This window comes from Meles meles, chromosome 2, assembly GCF_922984935.1.
Source record: "Meles meles chromosome 2, mMelMel3.1 paternal haplotype, whole genome shotgun sequence".
Classification (NCBI taxonomy): Eukaryota; Metazoa; Chordata; class Mammalia; order Carnivora; family Mustelidae; genus Meles; species Meles meles.
The window spans coordinates 128,413,171-128,425,340 of NC_060067.1; the positions used below are offsets into that span (position 1 = coordinate 128,413,171).

General features: G+C 35.0%; 1 non-coding gene across 1 annotated transcript; it reads left to right on the plus strand.

The window, feature by feature from the left end:
- The first annotated feature begins 4,508 nt into the window (after positions 1–4,508).
- LOC123937794 lies at positions 4,509–4,612 on the plus strand. The gene has a single exon (XR_006817584.1). It is a non-coding gene; the product is annotated as a U6 spliceosomal RNA (small nuclear RNA).
- Positions 4,613–12,170: the final 7,558 nt, after the last annotated feature.

A 12,170-nucleotide genomic window follows, 5' to 3' on the forward strand; every position in this document is an offset into this window, starting at 1 on the left:
CTGTACCCCTTGATTCAGCTTCCTTCCTTCATCTTCAAAGCACTTCATTCCAAGCTCTCCCTCCCTCATCCCATCATCTGACTCTGATTTTGACATGCTTGCCTTCCTCACATCAGGAATCATGACTACAACAGGCACACCAGACAACGCAGGATAATCTCCCCTTCTCAAAATCCTTAATTTAATCAGAAATATAAACTCTTTTTTTGTCATAATAAGGCAACATATTCACAAGTTCAGGGAATTTCTATCACTTTTGTCTTCTAATGACCGTGGGATATATGTAGTCAGAAGTAAAAGATAAGGTCTACAGAGATTTTTGCACTTTGAAGTTCTTAGTCCGCTATCTTGATGGAGACACAGACTGTGAAAAAGGGAGCCGTGGACCAATCCTGAAGGAATTTCAGCTTCTAAGGCCTGACAGGAGGAGGGTGATGAGGTGGAAGACAGAGAGTGAAAAGACTAGAAGAGTATGATCTCAAAAATCAACTAGAAGATTTCTGGTTCTACAACAGCTACCTGTGAGACCTTGGGTAAGGTACTTAGTTTTTCCAGTCATGAACTTCCTCATTCATGTCTTCTCCACAGAGTCATTGTGAGGACTTCAACCGTGTAATGTTGTAGAGACTTTAGCTCAGTTCCTCAGTGCCAGCTGTCCCAGTCATCATCATCATCACCACTCTCATGATCATAGTTAGGTATGAAGTAGGATGCAGACATGCAAGTGTGGTTGTGGCACTCAGACCTCTGTGGCTTGCTCCCAGGGGAAGAATTTATCTTTTGCTGTCCAGGCCCTTTGCCCACTGTGTCTTTTCTCAGACTACAGGAACTTCTTGCAGGACAATGATGAGGTATCCTGATTCCAGCTCAGCACTAAGTCTTTTTCCTCTATTTACATTTAACATACAGATAACTGGGGAGAAAAGGGTGATAAGGACCATAGGATGCACAAAAATAAATAGTATTCTAGAGTGTCCTTTTGTAAAAAGACTGTAGATATAAGATAATGGAAAATTGATCAGCCCTTCAGGTTCTGCAAGATCTGGATAGTGTACTTCATTTCTGAAAAATTTTATTAGAAATTGTTCTGGGGGTGCCTGGGCAGCTCAGTTAGTTAAGCATCTGCCTTTGGCTCAGGTCGTTATCCCAAGGTCCTGGGATAGAGTCCTGCATCAGGATCCTTGCTCAGTAGGGGACCTGCTTCTCTCCTGCCCCTTCATGCTCTCTCTTGCTATTTCTGTTTCTCTCTCAAATACATAAATAAATTCTTTTTTAAAAAAGTACTCTGACTTATTAATGAAATTTATACTTGTAAGTGCCTAAGAATCAATTGTTTCACGACTTTTGTAGTTAAATGAATTACTGAAAATATTTAAAAGCAGATCTTTTTGAGAAAATAACTGCAATTATTCATTCAACATTGTGCACAAATAAAGGACAAGTGGGGAACTTTTTTTTTAATTAGAATTTTGGATCCATATAATGCTAAAAGTTATGTTTCTCTTCATTTTATATCTTGGTCGCTGAAAGGTAAACTTAACCAATAATATAAGACTTTAAAAATACATTATATGTTTATTAAAAAAAAAATTTGGAAGGGGAGGCGAACCATAAGAGACTATGGACTCTGAAAAACAACCTGAGGGTTTTGAAGGGTCAGGGGTGGGAGGTCGGGGGAACAGGTGGTGGGTAATGGGGAGGGCACGTTTTGCATGGAGCACTGGGTGTTGTGCAAAAAGAATGAATACTGTTACGCTGAAAAAATTAATAAAATGAAAAAAAAATAAATAAATGAAATGCAAAACTCAAAAAAAAATATGGGGTTTTAATTAAAAAAAATAGAATGATTTAGCCTTAAGCAGTAAAATATGGAAGGTTTTAAGTATTCTTTGTTTTTTAGGTTTTAAGTATTCTTAAAAGCTAAAATTTCTGATATTAGTAAAAAAATTTTTTTTGAAATAGTTTCTCATTTCTCCTGGCAGTAATTAGCAATCTAAGTATTTTTATAATTGTTTCTTTAATAACATATGCCTTATTTGTTATATTAATCTGCCAACATTTGAAAAATTAATCCCTTTAAATATTATATATTTTGTATATTATGTATAATTAATTTCAGCATAGTTGACACACAATGTTACATTACTTTCAAGTGTACAACATAGTGATTCAGCTTCTCCATACATTATGCTACGTTCACCACAAGTGTAGCTACCTTTGATCACCACGCACTGCTATTACAGTATTATTGACTATATTCTTTATGCTGTGCCTTTTATCCCTGTGATTTATTCATTCCATAACCAGAAGCTCATATCTCCTCTTCTTCACCTCTTTTGCCCAATGTCCCATTCCTCTTCCCTCTGACAACAGTTTGTTCTTTTGTAAATGCAGGTATGATTCTTCTTTTTGCTTATTTCCTTCTTTATGTATTGATTTTGCTTTTTAGATTCCACATTTGAATGAACTCGCATGGCATTTATCTTTCTGAGTTTCACTTATTTGACTTCGGATAACACTCTCTAGATCCATCTACATTGTCACAAATCTTATGATCTCATCCTTTTTATGGCTGTAGCTGTGTAATATTCTCTCTCTATATATATATAAATACATACACACACACACACACACATATACATATATACCACATCTTCCTAATCTATTTGTGTACTAAGGGACCTTAATGTTAATTCAGAAGAGATCTATGCACCCTTATGTTTATTGCAGCATTATTTGCAATATCCTTAAATATTTTTAAATACCAGAGAATAATAAGTAAGTTAATTATGTACAAGTGCAGTGAATTGTTGCTTTCTTACTAGACTTTCACAATGAAATATAGGTAGGGAGTTTATCTTTCAATATACATTATTATGCATAGCATTTTGTATCAGAGAGTATTTTTACAGTAAATAATAGTATTCATATATATTATCAGTTAGCTTTGTATGTATTTATGAGTGATGAAAAGTAAGAGCAAACTTCTTGCACTATGTGCAAAGTCAAAGCTATTAAAATGGCCAATCTGCCGAAGTCAGGACTGCTGTGTGCACAATAATATAAAGACAAGAGATCTATGTTATCATTTTTAAACTTTGTCTTACTTTACTTTACCATATGAGTTTCTACTCCCCCAAAAATGAGATATAGGGAATGTTCAGCACCAAATAAAAAGATTACAGCAACCACACAGCTGTACTTACCCTCCCCTTTACACGTAACTCGTCCATTCAATTATATATGCTTTGAAAATTATATGCTTTGTAAAGTGCCTAAAACAATTTATGTCAAAACCAATTTGGATGGAACAACATAAAAATAGAGGCAAATTTTTTCTTTAAAGGTCAGAAGATTTCTGTATTCCTATTCATAAGCATCCTTGATTTCTCACTTCATTCCAAGAAAAAAAAAACCCTGAAAAGTACAGTGATACAAGATGGATATAGTTAATGCAAGAAAGATGACAGCAAAGAGATAAACAAATCAAAGCCCTTTGGCTCTAAATCAACAGAAATAAGTTTATATATATATATATATATATATATATATACACTTCAAGTTAGTATAAAATTTCTAAAAAAATTTTGTGCTTCCTTCTTTAAATGGATTTTTAAATTAACCAATGACTTTTCTAGTCTGATATCAAATAATTTGATCTATAGAGCTCATTCTGGCAAAACTGAAGTAAGACAGGCAATCTTATACACTAGTGGGAGAGGATAAATTGAGGAAAGATTTATAGAAAAAGAATTCGTCTCACAAACGTTAGTATTTTAAATACTTCTAGAAATCTCTCTTAAGGAAATACTTCATTAAAATGTAGGGAAAAGACTTTATGTAAAAATGTTTAAAACTAATCTTTTAGGGGGTGGGAGGTTGAGGAACCAGGTGGTGGGTAATAGGGAGGGCACGTACTGCATGGAGCACTGGGTGTGATGCCAAAACAATAAACACTGTTATGCTGTAAATAAACAAATAAAAATAAAAAAAAAATACATGGGGGAAAAAAACTAATCTTTTATATATATATGCATATATATATACATATATAAAAATTACTGGAATAAATGGTGGTGGAGGTCACATGCACACATACACAAACACCCACAATGGTATATCCACATGATAGGATTTTATGCTCCTGTTGAACATTTAAAGCCATAGAAACATTTAAATGCATAGAAAAAACTGCCCTAAAACAATGTTAAAATGATAGAGTAGATTACCAACTCTGTATATAGAAAATTATTTCAATAATGCTCACTTCTGAGGTACCTGGATGGCTCAGCCAACTGAGTGTCAGACTCTTAGTTTCAGCTCAGGTCATGATCTCAGGGTCATGATATCAAGTCCTGCATCAGACTCTGTGCTCAGCATGGAGTCTGGCTTGAGAGATTCTCTCTTTCAATCCCTCCTCATCTACCCCTCCCTTCTAGTCATGCTTTCCCTCTGTCTTTCTCTCTCTGTCTCAAATAAATAAATTAATAAATATATAGTCTTTAATAGTGCTCATAATAACAGCACAGATACTAAAATTGGAGTGATACCGAGATTAGCATGACCCTTATGCAAGGATGTCACCTAAATTCATAAAATGTTCCATGTTTAAAAAAAAAGAAAAGAAAATTATTTCAAAAAATATAAGAATAAATGGAGAAACTGCATCAAAATGCACTATTGGATATCTGATTATTTTCTTTTACTTCTCTTTATATGGCTTTGTCTTTTGCAAATTATATACACACACACACATATGTATATACATGTATATACATATGTAATACATATACATATATAATCTTTGAATTAGAAAAAACTAAAATTTTAAAATCATTTCACAATAAAATAGTCTAGAAAACCAGATTTATAACTTTACTGAAATGAATAATTAGATTTGTTTCCTTTTGAGAGAGAAAGAGAGAACACATGTGCACAAGGAGGGAATGGACAGAGGGGAGAGAATCCTAAGCATGCCCCATGCTCTGTGTGGAGCCCAAAGCAGGGCTCGATCTCAGGACCCTGAGATCATAACCTGGGCTGAAATCAAGAGTCAGATGCTTAACTGATTGAGCCACCCAGCCACCTCTAATTAGCTGTTTCTCTTAATTATAATTTTTTTCTCAATTTGGGAAATCTTACATTGAGAAGTCTGGGAGGGAGGCAGAGTTTCTGAAGTCATTCTTATTCTCTGTAGGACCTTGTCTTTGTAAGCATGGTTTACATATTCTAGAACAGAAAGAATATATGTCAAAATATTGTGCCTAATAGTAAAGATTAAGAACAGAAAAAGTACAATTAAGAGATATTCTAAGAGTGTTATTCTTTTTTTTTTAAGGTTTTACTTATTTATTTGACAGAGAGAGAGAGAGAGAGAGATCACAAGTAGAGAGGCAGGCAGAGAGAGAGGGGGATGCAGGATCCCTGCTGAGTAGAGAACCCAATGTGGGGCTCGATCCCAGGACCCTGAGATCATGACCTGAGCTGAAGGCAGCGGCTTAACCTACTGAGCCACCCAGGTGTCCCAAGAGTGTTATTCTTTTAATAAAGAATATCTCATTATTCTCTTTTATAAGATTAAAGTATTCAATTGGTCTCTATGTTCCTTCAGTACCAATGGATTATGCTTTTATAATTTTCTCTCTAAAAATGGTAATTTGTATCAAAACTTACTTTTGCGCAATCTCTCTTGATTTATTTCTAGGAAGGAAGTAAAAATGTTGGTGCCTTATATATGCTCTCGGTACCACAATCTTTTCCCCTGCCATACACAGTTCACTTCCAAATTTCTTGGTCTCAGTTTTCAGAGGTTTTCACACTTAAGGAAAGTGGAATTTTCTTTACAAATCACTTGTTCAAGCTTTGAAAAATTATCCTTTTGACTTCAAACCGCATAATATTATTCTTGCTGTTCTATTTTGTTTTGTTTTCTTTTAGACACTGGAGCCTATTTCCCTCCTTGTTTAAATTACTTTGCATCCTGGTCACTAATTGGTGAATGTTGGGGCTCAACATGTGTTTCACATAAAGTTGTCAGCTTCCTCCAGGGTTATATGACAGCCTTCTTGAATGTTGAAGGACAAGGAGCTAGCACTTTGTCTAAAAAAAAAAAAAAAAAAAGACATATTTTGAACTAATGTCAACTTACAGTAGCCAAGATTACGTCTAATAGAGAAGTCTGCAATAGTGGATGTAGGAAGAGGCACAAAGGACAACTTGCAAGGGTGAACTATATTAATGTCAGTATCAGGATGTGAGTGCACACCATGTATACGTCTGGGAAGCATCATGAGCAACAGAGGGAAAGGACCAGGAAGCAGAGGCTAGTTAAATACTGCATTGCTCTCAATAGGCAAATCAGATTTAAAATAATCTTGAAGTTTTGAGTAAAATAAATAAAATCACACTCTATAAAGCAAGAAGTGATTCTGTCGCTGAAAGAAGCTTCCTGTAACCGTGTAAGTTTTATATGAGGTCCCTCAGTACTCTTTAGACAAATGGGTTTTGGTTTTTTGGGTTTTGGTTGTTTTTTTTTTTTTTCTCTTTTTCCTGGACTGTTTTCAAGGTCTATTTTTCTTTTTTTTAATAAACACATGAACCCCAAAGGACAGGATTGACAGCAAGGATTACAAACAGAAGAGAGGTTTAAAATAAAATTACATACACTTTAAAATGAAGTGCTTTTGTTTCCTTTTCTTTTTTTTTTAAGATTTTATTTATTTATTTGACAGACAGAGATCACAAGTAGGCAGAGAGGCAGGCAGAGAGAGAGAGGGAGAAGCAGACTCCCGCTGAGCAGAGAGCCCAAATGGGGCTCGATCTGGGATCATGACCTGTGCCGAAGGCAGAGGCTTTAACCCACTGAGCCACTCAGGGCCCCAAAACAAAATTTTTCAATGAAAGAGTGAAAGTACGAAGGAGAAAGAAAATAGAATTGCATATGGCATGAAGAGATAAATCAAAGATGAAAAGTTCAAGAAGAAATCAAGATAGAGAGATAACTATTCTGAAGTAAAAGAAGACATCTAAGGACTCATCTGGGAAATAATAAATGGTCCCTGACTACACATAATAATGTTACTGATGTTCTTCTACTAAATCCAAGAGAATAGTAGCATAAATCTTTATTAAAAATAACTCCTGGGGGTGCCTGGGTGGCTCAGTGGTTTAAGCCTCTGCCTTCTGCTCAGGTCATGATCTCAGGGTCCTGGGATCGAGCCCTGCATCAGGCTCTCTGCTCAGTGGGGAGCCTGTTTCTCCCTCTCTCTCTGCCTACTTGTGACCTCTCTCTCTGTCAAATAAATAAAAAAAATATTATCCATTCATCTGTTGATGGACATCTAGGTTCTTTTCATAGTTTGGCTATTGTAGACATTGCTGCTATAAACATTCGGGTACACGTGCCCCTTCGGATCACTATGTTTGTATCTTTAGGGTAAATACCCAGTAGTGCAATTGCTGGGTCATAGGGTAGTTCGATTTTCAACATTTTGAGGAACCTCCATGCTGTTTTCCAGAGTGGTTGCACCAGCTTGCATTCCCACCAACAGTGGAGGAGGGTTCCCCTTTCTCCACATCCTCGCCAGCATCTGTCATTTCCTGACTTGTTAATTTTAGCCATTCTGACTGGTGTGAGGTGATATCTCATTGTGGTTTTGATTTGTAGAAGATGTGGTATAGATACACAATGGAATACTATGCAGCCATCAAAAGAAATGAAATCTTGCCATTTGCGACGACGTGGATGGAACTAGAGCGTATCATGCTTAGTGAAATAAGTCAATCGTAGAAAGACGACTATCATATGATCTCCCTGATATGAGGACATGGAGAAGCAACATGGGGGGTTAGGGGGATAGGAGAGGAATAAATGAAACAAGATGGGATTGGGAGGGAGACAAACCATAAATGACTCTTAATCTCACAAAACAAACTGGGGGTTGCTGGGGGGAGGTGGGATTGGGAGAGGGGGAGGGGGCTATGGACATTGGGGAGGGTATGTGCTATAGTGAGTGCTGTGAAGTGTGTAAACCTGGCGATTCACAGACCTGTACCCCTGGGGATAAAAATATATTATATGTTTATTTAAAAAAAAAAATTTGGAAGGGGAGGCGAACCATAAGAGACTATGGACTCTGAAAAACAACCTGAGGGTTTTGAAGGGTCAGGGGTGGGAGGTTAGGGGAACAGGTGGTGGGTAATGGGGAGGGCACGTTTTGCATGGAGCACTGGGTATTGTGCAAAAACAATGAATACTGTTACGCTGAAAAAATAAATAAAATGGAAAAAAATATTAAAAACTACCATGCTTTAAAAAAAAAAAACTCCTGTTGTGTGGTTTGTTCAAAAACTTTCATTTCCAAATAAAAAGAAACAATGTTAAGAGTTCGAATATAAGACATAATGAACTTTTGCAATATATTTATGTTTTTGTGCTGATGTTAAAGTCCTGCAACCCTGAATTAACATACAGTAAGCATTGGATTGTTGCCACAAAGGTGATTGTGCTTTAGGACAGGGAAAGGACAATGATAGTCTTATGCATTTTTGATAGCTCCTTGGATATTCAGGGAAATTTTTTGTCTTCACATGAATTTGGAAGTTTTGACTATATGGGTCTAGACACTTTAATTCTCAAGATGAGATTTGGGGAAGCACCATAGATAATGGAAAATTTTATTTGCTGAAAATGACCAGAAAAGTCATGGTAACCCTGTATTTTATCTAAGGAGAAAGAAAAACTTGAAGAGGTTTGAACAGGTAGAAAGACAGAAGAACTACATTTTCTGATGACATCATACAGTATATTTGTTTGTTCAGTGAACAATTACACCTGAGTAAATTTCAAAGCAAATTAATGATATCACATTTTTATCATAATGCAATAACAATGGTCACTAATAATAAACAACCAAATGCAAACATTGAAATTTACAAATATTCTCCAATTGAGGTCAAAAGAATCCACTATTGCATTTGGGAATTAAAATATAATGAGCTTGCCAAGCATAAAATTCTAGGTTTGGTGAAGAGTTAAAGTTCTCTTACGAATGAGTTCTATGATTTCACAATGGACTATTAGGCATTAAGTTGGAAATGTGATTAGATATAGATAAGTAAAATTTCCACATTTTTCTTGGGTAACTTTTAAAGCTTTCAAAATAGTTGATAAAACTTCCAGGTGAAAGACCATTTTATTGATAGAAGGCCTAATAATACTAGCAATTAAAATATTTGGGAACTACGTAAAAATCTTTTACAAATATCTTTTGGCAACACAAACTATTTTACATATAGTTCTCATAAATGAAAATATGTCAATCCAAGGATAAGACAATTAAAAAGTCTAAAATACTGAGAAAACATGTTACTTCAATTTTTAATTTCTAGTACCTACTAAGAGATTTATATAATATAAAGCTTTTTTGTTCTTTCTTCAATTATAGTAAATACATAACAATCACATCATTTTATTTTTAGTTGGACAATATGAGCAAGAAATAATATTTTTATTTGCCATGTTATGTTATTACAAATTTTATGCAAGGTTTTATCTCATTTATTAGAGAAAATGAATCATGGTATGGAGTAAAGATACTCAATTCCTTTGTTAATGAATGAGTGAGTGGTGAATAAATACATTAAAAAGAAATCAAGGAAGAAAAGAAAAGAAGAAGAAAAAACAGAGGAAGGAAGACCAGGAGAAGAAAAGGAAGAAAAGAAGGGAGGAAGAGAAAAGAAAAAAAGAGTTGAAGGTAGGGAAAGAGAAAGGGTAATAAAGAGCAAAGACTGAAGAAGAAGGAATTCTCCTCAAGACTGCAACATTACCTAAATTTCCAGCATGTTGGCCTGCCCAGATTTTGTATCACCAGAGCCCACATCACATGAGTCAACTCCTTAAAACAAATCTTTCCTCATAGATAAATGATGAAGACAGATGATAAATGATAGATGATAGGGAGATGATATCATTCTAAAAAGAATGATAGATGATAAAGATGATAATCCATCAATCTCCACTTTGTTCTATTACTCTAGAGATCTTTTTCCTTTTTAAAAAGATTTTATTTATTTATTTATTTGACAGAGAGAGAGAGCGAGCACAAGCAGGGACAGTGGCAGAGGGAGAAGCAGGCTCCCAACTGAACCGGGAGCCTGATGCGGCACTCGATCCCAGGACTCTGGAATCATGACCGGAGCCAAAGTCAGACACTTAACTGACTGAGACACCCAGGCACCCCTACTCTAGAGATGTTGATAGTAAACATTTTTATATTTAAACAAATAATTTAATAATTACCATGGGACTGTATGTTATAAACTCAAAACTCTTATAGGACAAGGCAGTCCTTACAGAGTCTTAAACCAGTCAAGATTGTTCCAATAGACAACATTGGACTTTTAATCCTATTTTAGTGGGTTACACAGACCAACTCCCACCACCAAAATATTTATTTTTAGAGATGTTCAGGTATCATAAAACAATAAGAAAAGGATTGTGTGGGCAGAAAAAAATGATCAAATTAATCCACTGTAAGTAGGGGAAAAATCAGAAAAACTTAGGAAAATAAAGGAGAATATCCTTTTAGTATAAGTAATTAGATTAGTTTCCTCATTTGTAATCAATAATCTCTGAGACCTTTGTAAAGAAGGATTTGTTTTAAAATAAGAACAATGAACAAAGATAACATCCTTTTGAAGTGGTCTTGTGTAAGAAAGAAATCTCTTTTGTTAGTGTGATTATACCTACCGCAAAAAGTCTTTTTTCCTTGATATCATCATAATCCTACAAGAGCACTAGAAGTCTTAAAATCTTTCCTGAATTTTCCACACCAATTTTTTTTTTAATATTGGTGATGGCATGTTCCTCACCATAAATTCCCCTGCAGATTAGCTGAAAATTAGAAAATTATTCTTGTCATAATGTAATGTTAAAAGCTGCTTTCATTCAGAAACACAATATAATGGCAATTTGCACAATAAGTGAAAAGACTGCCTATAGACATTTAGGGTTCCTAGAAGTCTCACCCTGAAGATCATTGAACTCTTCAACAACCCCTAAGCAAGCAATGTTTAAAGATTTATAGCTATAATCCTAATTTCAGTACCCCGGAAAACAGAAAAATAAACTGATCTAAACTGACAGGACTGCCATGGTCGAGGATAGGAAGGATTTTGAATTGAAAGAAAGAAGACTTTTAAATTAACTCTGTGACTTTGAGTTACCTCCGCAAGCTAGCTCTCCCAGCAATAAAAATGAAGACGGCATCTGTGGTTTGAGCATTTCCCCCCGGGCAATCTGTGATCCAAAAGAAATTGTGACCCACTAGAACAGAAATAGAAAGAATACTCAGAAATATTGCAATAGTCTAAATGAAAAGCGCAAGTCTGAAATAAGTCATAAGGCAATAGAAATATACAAAAAGTAGATATAATAGACAGTAAAGCTAAGTGTGTTAGGGAACAAGATGGTAAACAATTAAATTTGGAGGCTGAGAAATGGGAGGCGGGATGACTATAGTGAGATTGCAGTGAGATCAACAAAAATAAGGAAAACAGAAGGTGGAGAAGATAAATATGGGAAGGTAGTACACTCAGCTTTTGTTGTCTGTCTAAGAAGTCTGTGAAAGATTAGAGTGAGATGTCTATTAAACAGCTAGAAATGTGGGTTAAAAAGGCAGAAGGAGAAATCTAAACCTCAAATACAGATGAGGGTTACCACTCTAAATATAATTGAAGGAGGAAGAAGAGGAGGAGGAAGTAATAATAAAGGAGAATATACAGATTAAATTTTGTAAAAAATATGTAGTATTGTTTTCAATGTGTATGTATATTTTTATATAAATGCTTTATAATAAATATGTTAGTATGCAATCTGGTCTTTTTGCACTCAATAAAAGATTTTGAAGACTGTTCCATATTAATACATACACGTTGACCTCAACATGAGTAAATATTTAAATGATAAAGAAAATTCCAGCAGGATATACAACAAACTGGAAATGATGATTACCTCTGGGTAAAGGGAGGTGATTAAGCTTTTGGTCAAAGAGACATTTAAATATTCTCGTAAAGTTTATTTATTTACTATGGAGACTGAAATTCTGTGTCGCCTATAAAATCGAGTATTCAGTGGAATTTTTTCAGTGAGGTTAGACTACTTCATTCCG